This window comes from Crotalus tigris, unplaced genomic scaffold (assembly GCF_016545835.1).
Source record: "Crotalus tigris isolate CLP2741 ecotype Arizona unplaced genomic scaffold, ASM1654583v1 scf7180000018172.2679963, whole genome shotgun sequence".
In the NCBI taxonomy this organism is placed as follows: domain Eukaryota; kingdom Metazoa; phylum Chordata; class Lepidosauria; order Squamata; family Viperidae; genus Crotalus; species Crotalus tigris.
Genome location: NW_024096864.1, coordinates 2386311 through 2399741, shown reverse-complemented (window position 1 = coordinate 2399741; position 13431 = coordinate 2386311). Strand labels below are relative to the sequence as shown.

The window sequence follows — 13431 nt, the reverse complement described above, 5'->3', positions numbered from 1 at the left end:
TCATTATTATTTTTTTTTTTTTACAAAGGATGTACCTTTTGTACAACAATTAGTTTTTCTTTTAGTGACTATGCAATTCTTTCAACTACAGTGATTTGCATAACATCCATTGCAAAAAAAATCAAACTCTTGGCAACTCATATTTATGATGGTTGCAGTGTCCTTTGGAGAAGATCCTTTGAGAGGAGAAGAGAGGAGAGGAGAGAAAGTCGTAAGACGGCTTACGACCACAACTGGAATCAAGAATTTTCATTGTTCTGCCTGATTTTGTGTCTAAGAGGACCACTGAATGCTTCTGTACAGAAGGCTTTGGAGATGAAGGCAAAGGCTGTAGGCGGCCATAGCCCTACAGGCAGTTCTCAATTTACGATTTACTGAGCCCAAAAATTCTGTTGCCTAAGTGAGAGAGTTAAGTGAGTTTTGTCCCATTTTACGATTTTTCTTGCCACAGTTGTTAAGTGAATCACTGCAGTTGTTAAAGTTAGCCCTTAAATTAATCTGGCTTCTCTGTTGACTTTGCTGGTCAGAATGTCGCAAAAGGGGAACACATGACCCCAGGATGCTGCCACCGTCATAAATATGAGTCAGTTGCTAAGCGTCTGAAGTTTTTGCTTCAGATATTAAGTGAATCACTGCAGTTGTGAAAGGAATCTTGCAGCCGTTAAATGAATGACGAATTGTTCCACAAAAGGTAGCTTTTTTTGTCAGAAAAATAACAGTGGATATAATAGCTACGATCGGCAATGAATTTATTTATTTATTTATTTATGAGACTTATATACCGCTTTAAGTGCGAGCACTCTCTAAGCGGTGTACACCAGTAAGCAATGTATATATATTTACACTGCCCCCAACAATCTGGGTCCTCATTTTACCTACCCCGGAAGGATGGAAGGCTGAGTCAACCTTGAGCCGGTGAGATTTGAACCGCTGACCTGCTGAACACAGTCAGCTAAAGTGGCCTGCAGTACTGCACTCTAACTGCTGGAATAAACCTCTTTAATCTGGTTCCAACCAAGTGTGGTACAGCTGCTGATCTTTTTCTCCTTAATGGATGGTGATGGTGATGATGATGAAGATTTGGGAAATAATAGAAGCTGGAAGAAGCAAAGAAATCATACCATGATGGGTTCGCATGATAAAAGAAGCCAGTTAACTGTGGCTTATTCAATGATGCACATGTTAGGAAAATCATGGTTTATCATAATGTGTGGACACAATGCAAAGCCATCTTCTCCACCCTCACTCAGCAGATATCTGGGCAGTTTCTGCACAGAAGGTGTCCGTCTTTTTTTTTTTTTTTTTTGCAGATTTATGTTTTCTTCATCAAAACTCCTCAAAAGAACAAAACGATGAGAGATTAAAAGAAAATGTTTGGCCATAATCACAGAGCCTATTCGATTTCAAGAATTCTCTCTAAGGTGAAATGATTATCCAGCTTTTTTTTCTTCCCTGCTCAACAAGTGCATTCTATATCTTAATCTGTTTTATTAATGATGCTTCCGGCTGCCTGCTTAAAAATTCCTGCCCAGTCATTCTATCATTTCCTGAAAGAAAGAGACAGGGGGGCGTGGAGAGAGAGAAAGAGAAGAAATATAGCAAGAAATAGACATAATCCTTGACTTACAACCACAATTGGGCTCACAACTTTGGTTGCTAAGCGAGACAATTGTTAAGTGAGCTTTGCCCCGTTTTACAACGTTTCTTGCCACCATTATTAAGCGAATCACTGCAGCTGTTAAGTTAGTAACATGGTTGTTAAGTGAATCTGACTTGGCTTGTCAGGTCACAGAAGGGGATCACATGACCTTGGGCCATTGCAACCGTCATAAAGATGAGTCAGTAGCCAATGATCTGAATTTGATCACGGGATCGTGCTAAGTTGCAGTGGTCGTAAGTGTGAAAAATGGTCATAAGTCGCTTTTTTCACTGCTGTTACAACTTTGAACGGTCACTAAATGGACAGTTGTAAGTTGAGAACTGCCTGTATCAGCCAAAGACTTCGGCTACTCGGCCTAACCAGCTTCACAAGGTTGCTGTGATGCTGTCTTTGTTATCTCCCCAAACACTCATAGAAATGGGGTTAATTTTTTAGCAGGGCAGTTTTCCACTAGTTGTGGGGCCAAAATAAGGAGCAAGTTCAACCAAGTGCATCATTTGTAATCATCTGTTGTGTTTCCTGTGGCTCTCCAACTCCTTCTTCCAAATGTAAACTGCAAGGGGTAGATTCTGAGTCATAAAAAACTGCCTGCTGCTCTTGAGAACAAGAAATGGGTGGGCAGAATGACTCCCCCCCCCAAATATGCTCGTCTTAAGCACTCCTGGTTTTAAGAAGGGCAAGGAGGCAGGGGTGACTCTCCCCCCAGACTCAAGGAAAGGATTCCTAGCAAATACCCAACCTCTTCACATGAAGTGCTACTAGTTTTTGCTATCGGGGTTGGTTATTGAGCACCAATCTTGTGTTGCATAGTCAGTCTCGCCCACATTTTGTTAGAAAACAATTCTGTCCTCATCCTGATTAGTCAAAACTTTTCTCTAATTCAGTGGTTCTCAACCTTTTTAATGCCGCGACCCCCAACTGGTCGTAAGTTGAAGATTACTCAACCGGTCGTAAGTCGAGGACTACTCAACTGGTGCAGCACCGTTTGCAGAATGGGACTTTTGGCGGGCTCAGCAGGGCAGAGACAGCCTGGACAATTCCTATTGGCTTTTGAAAGCCAATAGAATTAGACTCTATTCAAGAGAGTCTATTCTATTGGCTTTCAAAAGCCAATAGAATAAAAGGGAGTAGCGCAGCTAAGGAAAAGGGGGAAAAAATGGCGGACTGCGTTGTTTGGCGACCCCCGTGAAATGGTCGTTCGACCCCAAATGGGGTCCCGACCCACAGGGTGAGAACCACTGCTCTAATTCATATTGGGACCTCTGGAGAAGGGTCAATGCTTGATGGAGCCCCAGCTTTGCTTCACTCTGCAGAACTGCCCCTTAAATCCATGTTTCTCACAGTTGGCAACTTTAAGAAGTTGGGCTTCAACTCCCAGAATTCCTTAGCCTGCATAGCATTCTGGCTGGGGAATTCTGGGAGTTGATGTCAGGACGTCTTAAAGTTGCAAACCTTGAGAAACACTGCCTTAAGATGAAGGAAAGAGAATGGATAATGGAGGACTATTGGTGGATGTGGAGAAGTATTGGAAGAAGAAAGCGAGGAGAGGAGAAATACCAGTGAGGGGTTATCACATTCAATGCTCCCTGAATCCTATGATTCTTGCTAATGAATGATCTCAAACCCTTCTAGCTTCAGCGCCTGTTCTAATATATCAAACTACCCAGGAGTGCATTATCTCAGGTTTCCATAGGGAGCAATGTGATAGATCAGGGGTCTTCAAACTTGGCCCTTTTATGACTTGTGGACTTCAACTCACAGAATTCCTCAGCCAGCATGCCTGGCTGAGGAATTCTGGGAGTTGAAGCCCACAAGTCATAAAAGGGCCAAGTTTGAAGACCCATATGATAGATCCTCCACGTTAGGGGTGTCCAACCTTGGCAACTTTAAGACATGTGGACTTCAACTCCCAGAATTCCCCAGCCAGTATGGTTGGTTGAGGAATTCTGGGAGCTGAAGTCCACAAACATTAATGTTGCCACGTTTCGAGACTTCTGCTCTACAGTACATCAATATTTCGCCCACAGCAATGGCTCCAAAGACTGCATTAGGAATATGAAAACTAACTAACTCAAAGGTCTTTATTCTTACTACATGGTTTAAGGCAGGTGATCTTACTAAGAATGGCACATCTGGTAGAATTAAGCAATTTTGGAGAAACCAATTCCTAGTTATTTAATTTGATATGCTTCCATAATTAAGAAGAGGCATTATAAGGATTTATTGCTTTGGGTGCCAAAGACAGTTGATAAAATTTGGACCTTGTGGTACTTGGATTTGGGGAGAAGATTTGTGGCTGCATCTCAGGAACCAAAATACCCTGGGAAGAATTACATCTGTGTGTCGGATGGGATCGATCGTTGCAAGTGCTATCCAAATGTCAAATCTGCCTCGAAGCCATGTTTATTGATTGCACGTTATAGTTGAATTATAATTTATTGTAATATCTTCACTAAATCTTTTCACATAGCACTGGAACCTAAGGGTGTTGGCATATCTTGCATTTCAGATTGGTAGAACTGATTTTTAATCTCTTTGTCCACGCTCAAGGGTATATTGTCCAATGCTGAAAGTCAGGCGTCTTCCTCCTAACAATGTGAACCCAGCCAGGGAATTTTACAAAGCAGTTTGAAACTTACTCCATATTTGCTCATAAGACTGTTTCTTTAGTCATGCTTTCTTCTTTTAGACCAGTGGTTTTCAACCTTTTTAATGCCGCGACCCCCAACCGGTCGTAAGTCGAGGACTACTCAACTGGTGCAGCACCGTTTGCAGAATGGGACTTTTGGCGGGCTCAGCAGGGCAGAGACAGCCCGGACAATTCCTATTGGCTTTTGAAAGCCAATAGAATTAGACTCTATTCAAGAGAGTCGATTCTATTGGCTTTCAAAAGCCAATAGAATAAAAGGGAGTAGCACAGCTCAGGAAAAGGGGGAAAAAATGGCGGACTGCATTGTTTGACGACCCCCGTGAAATGGTTGTTCAACCCCAAATGGGGTCCCGACCCACAGGTTGAGAACCACTGTTTTAGACAAATGTCCAGTGGCTTCCCCAAAGGTTTTTTTGGGGGGGGGGACACAGAAGGGAGAGTCCCACCTTAGGCGTGTAAACTAATCAAGTGACTTGGGCCAATTACAAGGAGACTAGGAGTTCTAGTCCTATCTTAGGCATGAAAGCCAGCTGGGCAACTTTGGGCCAATCACCAGAAATCAGTGAATTCTAGTCTGGACTTGATCTGCAAATAGAAGTAGAATGACACTGGCAAAAGAAAGCAAAAGGGGTAGAAATAATAATAGGCACCCTAGGTGCAATCCCAAAACAATGGAGCACCACTTGAGCACCAGTGGCATTGACGAAACCCCCATCAGTCAATTGCAAAAGGCAGCTTTATTTGGGAACAGCTTACATCCTGCGACCTTTAACACCTCCAAATATCCACATCTGCCTACCCCAGGTCCTTGGGAAGGACTCGATAAGTGGACAAAATTGCCAAATACAGTCTGAACATCTGGCTGACTGCGACCAACACTAATGATGTATTAAATTTAGCTGCCACGGGAGTCCCAGAAACTTTACGAAAGGACCTTGTGTCATCCGATTTCAGTCTCAACTCTCATTCATTTATTCATTCATTCATTCATCTTTCCCTTTCCTCTCTCTCTACAGGTCTCCCTCTGCTTTGCAACCTCGGTCTGGACGAAGAGCTCTGCAGGACTCAGAAGCCTGCATCCTCTTCCAGTCGCTGCACGCGTCTCTTTTTCAGAAAAAAAAAAAAAAAAAGCAATGTCTGCCTCCCGAGCCTATTTCGACGGCTTTCCTTTCTCCTTAGCACACAAGGTCTTAGCGCAGCGCTGGTCGGGGAAGGGGACGGAAGAGAGAGCGAGAGAGGGAGAAGACGAGCGAGACCGCATTGTGGTTGGCGCGCCCGGCCGCGCGCTCTCCGTCTCCGGGCCGTCGCCGCCGTTGCGGCGGTACCGCGCATGCGCCGCAGCCTGCATTCCATCATGGCGGACCCGTCCGACTTTCTCTCCTGCCGCGGCGAGGCTTCGTGGCGCCGAGCCTGAGGCGGCGGCTGGAGCGTCCTCCCCTCCCGGCGCTCGCCGCCTTCTCCTCCGGTCCCCCCGCGCGGTGAGTGCCGAGGCGCCCTCTCCGGCCGATCGAGGCTCCCCTCCGGACCGCCAGGGCGGGGCAGTGGCCGGGCGGGAGGAGGAGGAGGAGGAGGAGGAGGGGGATAAAAGGGGAGGGGGAGACGCGCTGGGGGGGGGCGGGATGCCCCCCCCGGAAATACTGGACCGAGGAGGGGGCGAAGAGGCAGAGCCCCCTTCCCTCCCTCCCTCCCCATGCCAGTCCCCTCCTTGCCCAGCAACAGCCCCCCCCCCCCGCTTAGCCCCTCTCCATCCCCACAGCTGATTTGTACCCCCCGCCCCACAATTCCAGGATTTTGTAAAATAAAACAAAATAAAATGCTGATGTCCATTCTCCCCGTTGCAAACTCAGCCCTTGCAGCTTCAGCTTTGCATTTTTTTTCCCTGTTTATTTCCTCCACGCCCCCTCCCCCCGGCCCCCCAGCGCCAAGTCTTTTTTTAAAAAAAATAAAAATCCCCATTTCCTTAAATTTCCCAGGGCCTGCCTTCTCCACTCTCCCCTGCCTGCCTGCCAGCCAGCCAACCAGCCTCGCATTCCCATCTCGGCTATTATTCCGGGAAACACTCCGCCCCCTTCCTACAGCTGATCTTTTTACTGTATTTCCAGAACTTCCCACCTTCTCTGGCTGTGCTCCCTTTTGGGGGGAGGGTTGGGGGGGGATGGAGAAGGGGCTATGTGGGTTCAGAGAGGCTGGGAAAGATCTGAAGAAGGGGGAGGGTCTTGGCTGGCTGAGGATAGGGGTGGGTGGGGGGTGCTTTCTGTTAATCCTTGGAGGTGGAAAGGGGTTTGGGGGGAGAATGCCTTGGAGGAGTGGAGGGGGCGGGTTGGGGTGGGGGCTTTGTGGGGTGGGCTCCCCAAAAGTGGGGAAACGGAGAGGGGGAAATGGGGAGGGGGAAGGAGGTAACCACAGCTTAGCTCAGGCAGGAAAGTTGGGCTGGAATCAAGGTGAATAACCTGGATCTGCAAGAATGGGCAAAGGGGGCGAGGTTGGGGAGAGGGGTTCAGGAAAGGAGGTGATAAGGGGGCTGTTGTGCAAGGATGCACACAAGGGGCTGGGTTTCAAAAGCGGCCTTGCAAAGTTAGTAGAGTTGGTGGAAGGAACCGTAGGTCTGTCCCCAGGGTTGTGATTTATGCCCCAAACATCTGGAAATGCAAGGCAACAGGTATAAGAAACTTCAAGGTGCCTGTGGAAAAATACTTAAAGAGAGAAATGTCTTTTTTGGGGGTGAGGGGGAGAGCAATATGCCTCCCTTTGGCTTCCACCTGCTTTGTGGATGTGGGGAGAGAGGGGGAGAGAAAGATTTCTAGGAATGTCGGCGCCCCCCCCTCCTTTCATCTCCTTTTCCCAGTAGAGCAGAGGTGATGGGTCCGATTGCTATTCCCTTTGAAAGGTTTTGACTCTAGGTGACTTCTCTTTTTCTGTCGCTGATTGCGGGGGCGGCTAATTATTTTGAAAAGGGGGGAAAGGGGGTGGAGGAAGGGAGGGATGCTTCTCCCCTTCGCTCTTCTCCACCTCCTTTCCCCCTTCAGTGCTGTCGATCTGAATGCCACGTCGCCTTCCCCCGGCCTTTTGACTGAGTGCATAGCAGTGTACTAGAGACTCAGCACCTCCCACAGCGTTTCTCCTGAGCCAAAGGTAGGTGCCGTTAATCAGTGGCTGCTGCTTCTGCTGCTTTCCATCGGCCTGTCTCTTGAATCCCTTTGGATCCCTTCCTTTTGGGGGAGAAGGAGAGAGAGGTAGAAAGGGGGATTGGTACCCAATGTTAAGACTCCCGGTTAATTGCGAATATTTCAGTAGGTGCCAAGCCAAATCTGCCGAAGTTTCAAGTCGTGTCATTTGCAGCTGTGATGGCAGGTTGGGGGATAGTAATTCAGATGATGGAAACCTCTGTTTTGGGATTAAGAAGACCACTTTCCCCCCCCCTCCCTCTTTTTTAAAGAGCCTTTCCTCAACATATGGCAAATAGTGTGTGTTGTTATAATCTTGCCAACTGGCGGTCAGTGACGCAAATACTGGCAGGTGTACTTCAGTTCATTGTACATTTCCTGTTTGTATTCCTTTCCAGCTTTTTTAGTCATCGGTTGTAAATGGAATCTGTTTCATGTTTTTAATCTGTTGGGGTTTTTTTAGATTAATTTGCTTTAGATTAATTATGGAAAAGCCTATCTATTTTCGATAGGAAAACCTAGGTTCGATTTTCAGGCCTTTATGCTGATAAATATATCATCGTGGATAGGGATGGCAAACTGTAGCTTAAAACTTAAAGCGATAACAGAATTAACAGAATTGATAACTCTTTCAGCTAGTGCTGTAGTTCGATTCTTAATTGATTATTGGTGGCTCCTGCGATAGAGGTGTTTTAAGATCAGTTGCTACATACAGCAGCCATTGGGCAATGGTATCCATGACATTTTTTTCAAAATGTCAAATTTGTCAGCCTGGAAAGATTTGAGATTCTGGCGTAATCAGTTTACAGCTGAGAAATTATGTCTTGGCTATGATTTGTTTGAAAAAAGGGTAATTTGCGCTGGTCCTTCTTTCTTAGCCATATTGGTAACACGCCTATCACCAGGATCTGATTTATATGTGGGTTGTAATGATGAGTGAAATAATTTATGTAACTGTTTTTGTTATTTGGGAAATGTGCTGTAAGCATCTTTTATTTTATTTTGTTTTTCATGTTTCTTCTGTGGAGCCCAGGGCAATATATGCCTTGCAAAACTCTGAAGTAGCTTATGCAGTTGTATGAGCCAAGATCACCCACTTGTCAAATACTTAAAAATAAGAATGGAAAAAGAAAATGAGAGAATTCGTACCACACAGTATTTTGTTTTTGCTCTTCTGGGGGTATTTTGAAGAGTATAACAATTGTTAGAATTAAATAGAAGTAGAAAAACATAGTACTTTTTTGAAAACTTGGGAAAATAATATTGCCTTATGCTAAAATAGTGTTATGGACGGTTGGTTACCTGCTTTGGTTAAGTTGGCGATCACCAAATAAACATTTTTTCTTTCTTGACACTTGAAATATCACTGCAGTTCTTTCATCCCAAACTCTGTTTATAATTGTGTTTTTTAAAATTCAATAATTTTGTACAAATTAAATTTTGCTACTGAAGCAGGCCTTTATATATCTTGTTTTCCCTTTCACCTGCATTCTTGTATGGCACAAAAGTTATATTTTAATTTGTGAAGGTTGAGATAGTGGATTTTTCAGCTCTTATCTCTTTTGTAGAGCAGAAATTTTGGATTCCTGAATAAAGAAAACAGATTGAGCTCTATCTCATCGTTTAAACCCACTCCTTGTGGTGGAGATGTAATATATTCTCTCTCTCTCTCTTTTATATTAACCTAAGTTTTCTTGTCTATATTTCCTGGTGATCCAGTAACTCAGTCATTCAGAAAAACCAACAAAATCCAGCAGCATTGGAGCTTCCAGGATTCACAGATTTGCACAAATATTGTGCACACACGATCTCCCAGGTTTGAGTCTTTCACCTGCATCTGAACAAACATTTACTTTGGCACAGAAACTGAAAAGCCTTAAAGGGGGCTTATGCATTGATAAGCAGAATTGATTAGGAATGCTAAGAACTCTACATCTTCCTCTCCTCTCCCCCCATTTGGAGCCATGGAATGACCAGAGAATGTCATTCTGTTGTGGCACCCCAATATTGTTCAAAACTACTATGGATTGTTCAGATAAATGAAAGCCACTGTGACTAATAACTGCTCTGCCAAACCTCATATAACAGTGATGGCGAACCTTTTAGAGACCAAGTGCCCAAACTGCAACCCAAAACCCACTTATGCATCATCAGGTGTCGGGTGGGTGTGGCCCATTGGGTGGGCGTGGCTGCGGTGGTAACGGCAGACTGGGTAGGACTAAAAAGTTCAATCAATCAATTCCAACTTTGCAAGATCTTTTTTTTTCCCGCGAGAAGTTGAAATTGACTGATTGATTGAACCTTTTTGGGGGGGTACACGGTGGCGGAGGCCTAAAGCGAAAAGGTTTAATTAAACCCAGCTGAAGGCCTAGGACTGGGGTGACGGCACGCGTGCCCACAGAGAGGGCTCTGAGTGCCGCCTCTGACACGCGTGCCATAGGTTCGCCACCACTGTCATATAATGATCCTGCAAACGACCTTTCCTGGATTAGGACTCGCCCAAAGCCCTTTTTAATTTAGGGTTATGCAAAGTGTGATAATTTACTTACAATCCCTATCATGAATGTTTGTAGGTTGAGAAAGTTTTGTGCTTCAGGTTTAGAGTTCGAATCCTGACTTAGGCATGAAAACTGGCTAGGTGACTTTGGGCCATTCTCTCTCACCTCATGACATCAGGCTTGGGCAACAAGCAGGTTGGTTTAATTCCTGTCGTAACCAATTTATCAATACTTGGTTGATTCAAGAAAAAGTGGACCCTACACTTGTGGGGAAAAAAGTCTAGGAAGAAACGAGAAGGGAGATAGCATGAGTGACTTCTCACTCCCCTGAACCTATGTAGGTAGAGGATCAGTGCTTTGTGTAAATCTGATGCGGGATGTAATTTGCTTAATATTTAAGGATAGCATTATTAATCTTTTATCCTGTAGTGTATTAGATTAATTGATCCATTCTGAAGACAATAAGGCTTTGTGAAAGTTTTATCTGAAATTGAAAATGCTAGATCATTTTCCTCTTAAAGCAGTGGTTCTCAACGTTTGTGTGATGGCGACCCCCGTCACACAAACGTTCTGCGCATGCGCGGCACCCCCCATGCGCGGTGCGCATGCGCGGCGCCGCCCCCATAGGGGAGAAAATGGCGGATCGCCTTCTTTGGCGACCCCCGAAAAATGGTCGATCGACCCCAAATGGGGTCGCGACCCATAGGTTGAGAACCGCTGTCTTAAAGGAATAATTGAATCAAATTAAGAGCTTAGCCTCTTTGTTCCCAGTGCTAGTGAAATTTTATTTAAACTTTATGCACCTATGTTTTTATTACTACAGGAACTGCTGTATTGGGGTGATTGATTGGCTTGTTCTGTGTTTGCCATTATCCACATACACACAAAATCCTCTTGGTTTAGATATATTCTGTTATTGGCTTCCCATGTTTCCTTGAATCTCCCAGAGCTGGGAAATTGTGGCCGATAAGAGCCAGATTCTTAATAAAAAGCTGCTCAAGGAATACACGGTATGGCAGGCCTGTGTGGCAGTTACTTCCAATTACATCACTGTCTTGGAATAAATATCTGCAATGAAGCTGGATTAGTGTGCTCATTAAGATAGTTTTGATCGCTCAGATATTATACGTCTTATCATATGACTCAAACGATCGTTCCGTTTAAGAAGCCTGCAACTTATCGCTACGATCCGTCTGCGTATAATGTCAGAAATGAACTTGAAGCCTGAAGGACATCTAAGCCACACAATCTGCACAGTGTGGGATGGCCTCAAGTAAGCATTCCTCCTCAATTTTCCCCAACCTTCTTTTAGCTTTTGTAATTATGAAAAAAGGATCGTGTGTACATTTCAGGAACACATAAAATGAAACCAAGATTCCCTCCCTCCCCCTTTTCAGTACTTGGATGGGAGCTGTACAAGATAGAGGAGGATAGCGGGCACGAAGAGAATGTGTTGACTAACAGAACAGGATGGAGGATGAGATTGGGAAGACTGGCAGAAAACTGGCAGATAAAATTGACTGGCAGATAAAACTGGCAGATAAAAAAGACTGGCAGATAAAATTGCAAAGCACTGAGTAGGAGCCCAGCTGGCTGAGAGAACTAGCATGGCATCTACAGAGGTAGATCCTGCTTCATAAACTTGTTCAGGTTCTTCGCAGGGGTCAGCAAGTACATGAATGGAGGTGGCCCTATACTTGTGTTCAAAAGGACTTTTGACAAAAGTCCTCGTGAGACACTCTTGAGTAAACAAAGTAGTCATAGGATTGCAGGAAAAGTCTTCCCGTGGATCGGCGATTAGTTGAATTGTTGTTGGGAAATGCCCAACCAGGCAGGGTGGAGGCCTCAAGCAGGGAATTAGCCTTGAGTTGTAAGAGATCCAGGACCATCCCCTCCCCTCCTAAGCAACATGGAACCTTATCTATCTGTTGCCAAGGGAAGGCCAGCAGTTTGGGGAGAATTTTGTATTATAGACAGAGCACAAGAAAGTGGTTAGCTGGAACACAGCACATACGGCTCTGCTTGCTTGCGCCTGACAGCTATGGAAAACACAGAATGGAATAAATGAACCGTTTTTCACATTGGAGGAAGGTACAACATAGTGTCCCCCAAGGATCTGGTTTGGGCCCATGTTCAGATCGTTAATAAATGAGTTAGTCGAGACATTTCCAATTAAGTGACAAAATTGGCAGATGACACAATCGTTTAAGCTAAGACACAAGGGAATTGTGAACAGCTTCAATGAGATCTCTTTCAACAATGTTTAGATTACTAAATGGCAAATGCAATTTAATCTCTTCCAGCATGATGATAGTCTGCCACTTCATACTAGGTGCATGGCAGCAGGAATGGCAGGAAAAAAACAACACAATTTTCATATTCTCATCTAATTCAATATTAAGTTTCACTTCAATAACATGTAACATAGATATATTTCCAAGCAACACATTTTAATTTAGTTAATGTATTCTTCTGAGTATTTTTAAATTGATTGTAAACTTGATTACAGTGCTGTGGATTTCATAATTGTTTAGTGAGGGAGGATCAGCCCTTTGAGAGCCAGTTTGGTCTAGGGGTAAGGCACCTGGTTAGAAAGTGGGAGACGGTGAGTTCTAATCCTGCCTTAAGCCTGAATGCCAGATGGGTGACTTTGGACTATTCACGAGAATCCTGTGAGTTCTAGTTCCGCTTTAGGCATGAAAGCCAGCTCGGTGACTTTGGGCCAATCACCAGGAGACTGAGTTCTAGTCTCACGTGAGCCGGATCAATCGTGCACACTCAGCCCAACTCACCTCACAGGCATATCATTCTGGGGAAAATAGGAGAAGAAAGTTAAGTTGGGTATGTTTGCCTCCTTGAATTATTTGTTTTTAAAAAAGGCAAAATACAAATAAATAGAATAAAAACGTGCTTACTATACAGGAGTATCAGACTGTTTGAGCCATACTGCAGGGGTTCTAGAAGTATGTTTGATTTTAAAGTACCATACAACTTTTAGCTGTAAAATAAGATTGATTTGCCTTACAATGCAGAGAGGAAACAGTGATTTAGAATCCAGTGTTTGGAAGTACCTCAAAGCTCTGCTGATGAGAATTAAGGGACAAGAATAGGAGAGGCTTCCCCCCCCCCCTTTGGTTTCACTTAAGTTTAAAAAAAAATGCTTCCCTCTGATTATAGGCAGAGAATAGAAAATATTTTTGATTTCTGGATGCTAGTATCTTTTGCTAAGAGATGAAGAGTTTCATTCTTTGTATGTGTAGTGGATTAACAGGTGAAACCCAGTTGGGATTCAACAATTTTATTTTGCTTATGCTACAAAATTCTTAAACTTTTTCTAGGTCATGTTGTTAGAATTCTTCATAACTGCAGATACTCAGCATGGAATCTTCTGCATATATATAGAATACCTTCTACCATTCAATTCTTCCAGTCTTAAAAAAAAATCCAACATGGTCTGAG

General features: G+C 44.2%; 1 protein-coding gene across 2 annotated transcripts in view; it reads left to right on the top strand.

Annotated features, from left to right (window-relative positions):
• Window positions 1-5538: 5538 nt before the first annotated feature.
• FNDC3A (fibronectin type III domain containing 3A) overlaps window positions 5539-13431 on the top strand; it is a 59352-nt gene continuing 51459 nt past the window's right edge. The window contains exon 1 of one of the 2 annotated variants that reach the window (XM_039348756.1): window positions 5539-5788. The gene's annotated coding sequence lies outside the window, so the exon portion shown is untranslated. Of the gene's footprint in view, window positions 5789-7328; window positions 7443-13431 lie in introns of those variants that run through there. The other variant, XM_039348757.1, reaches the window with a different exon arrangement.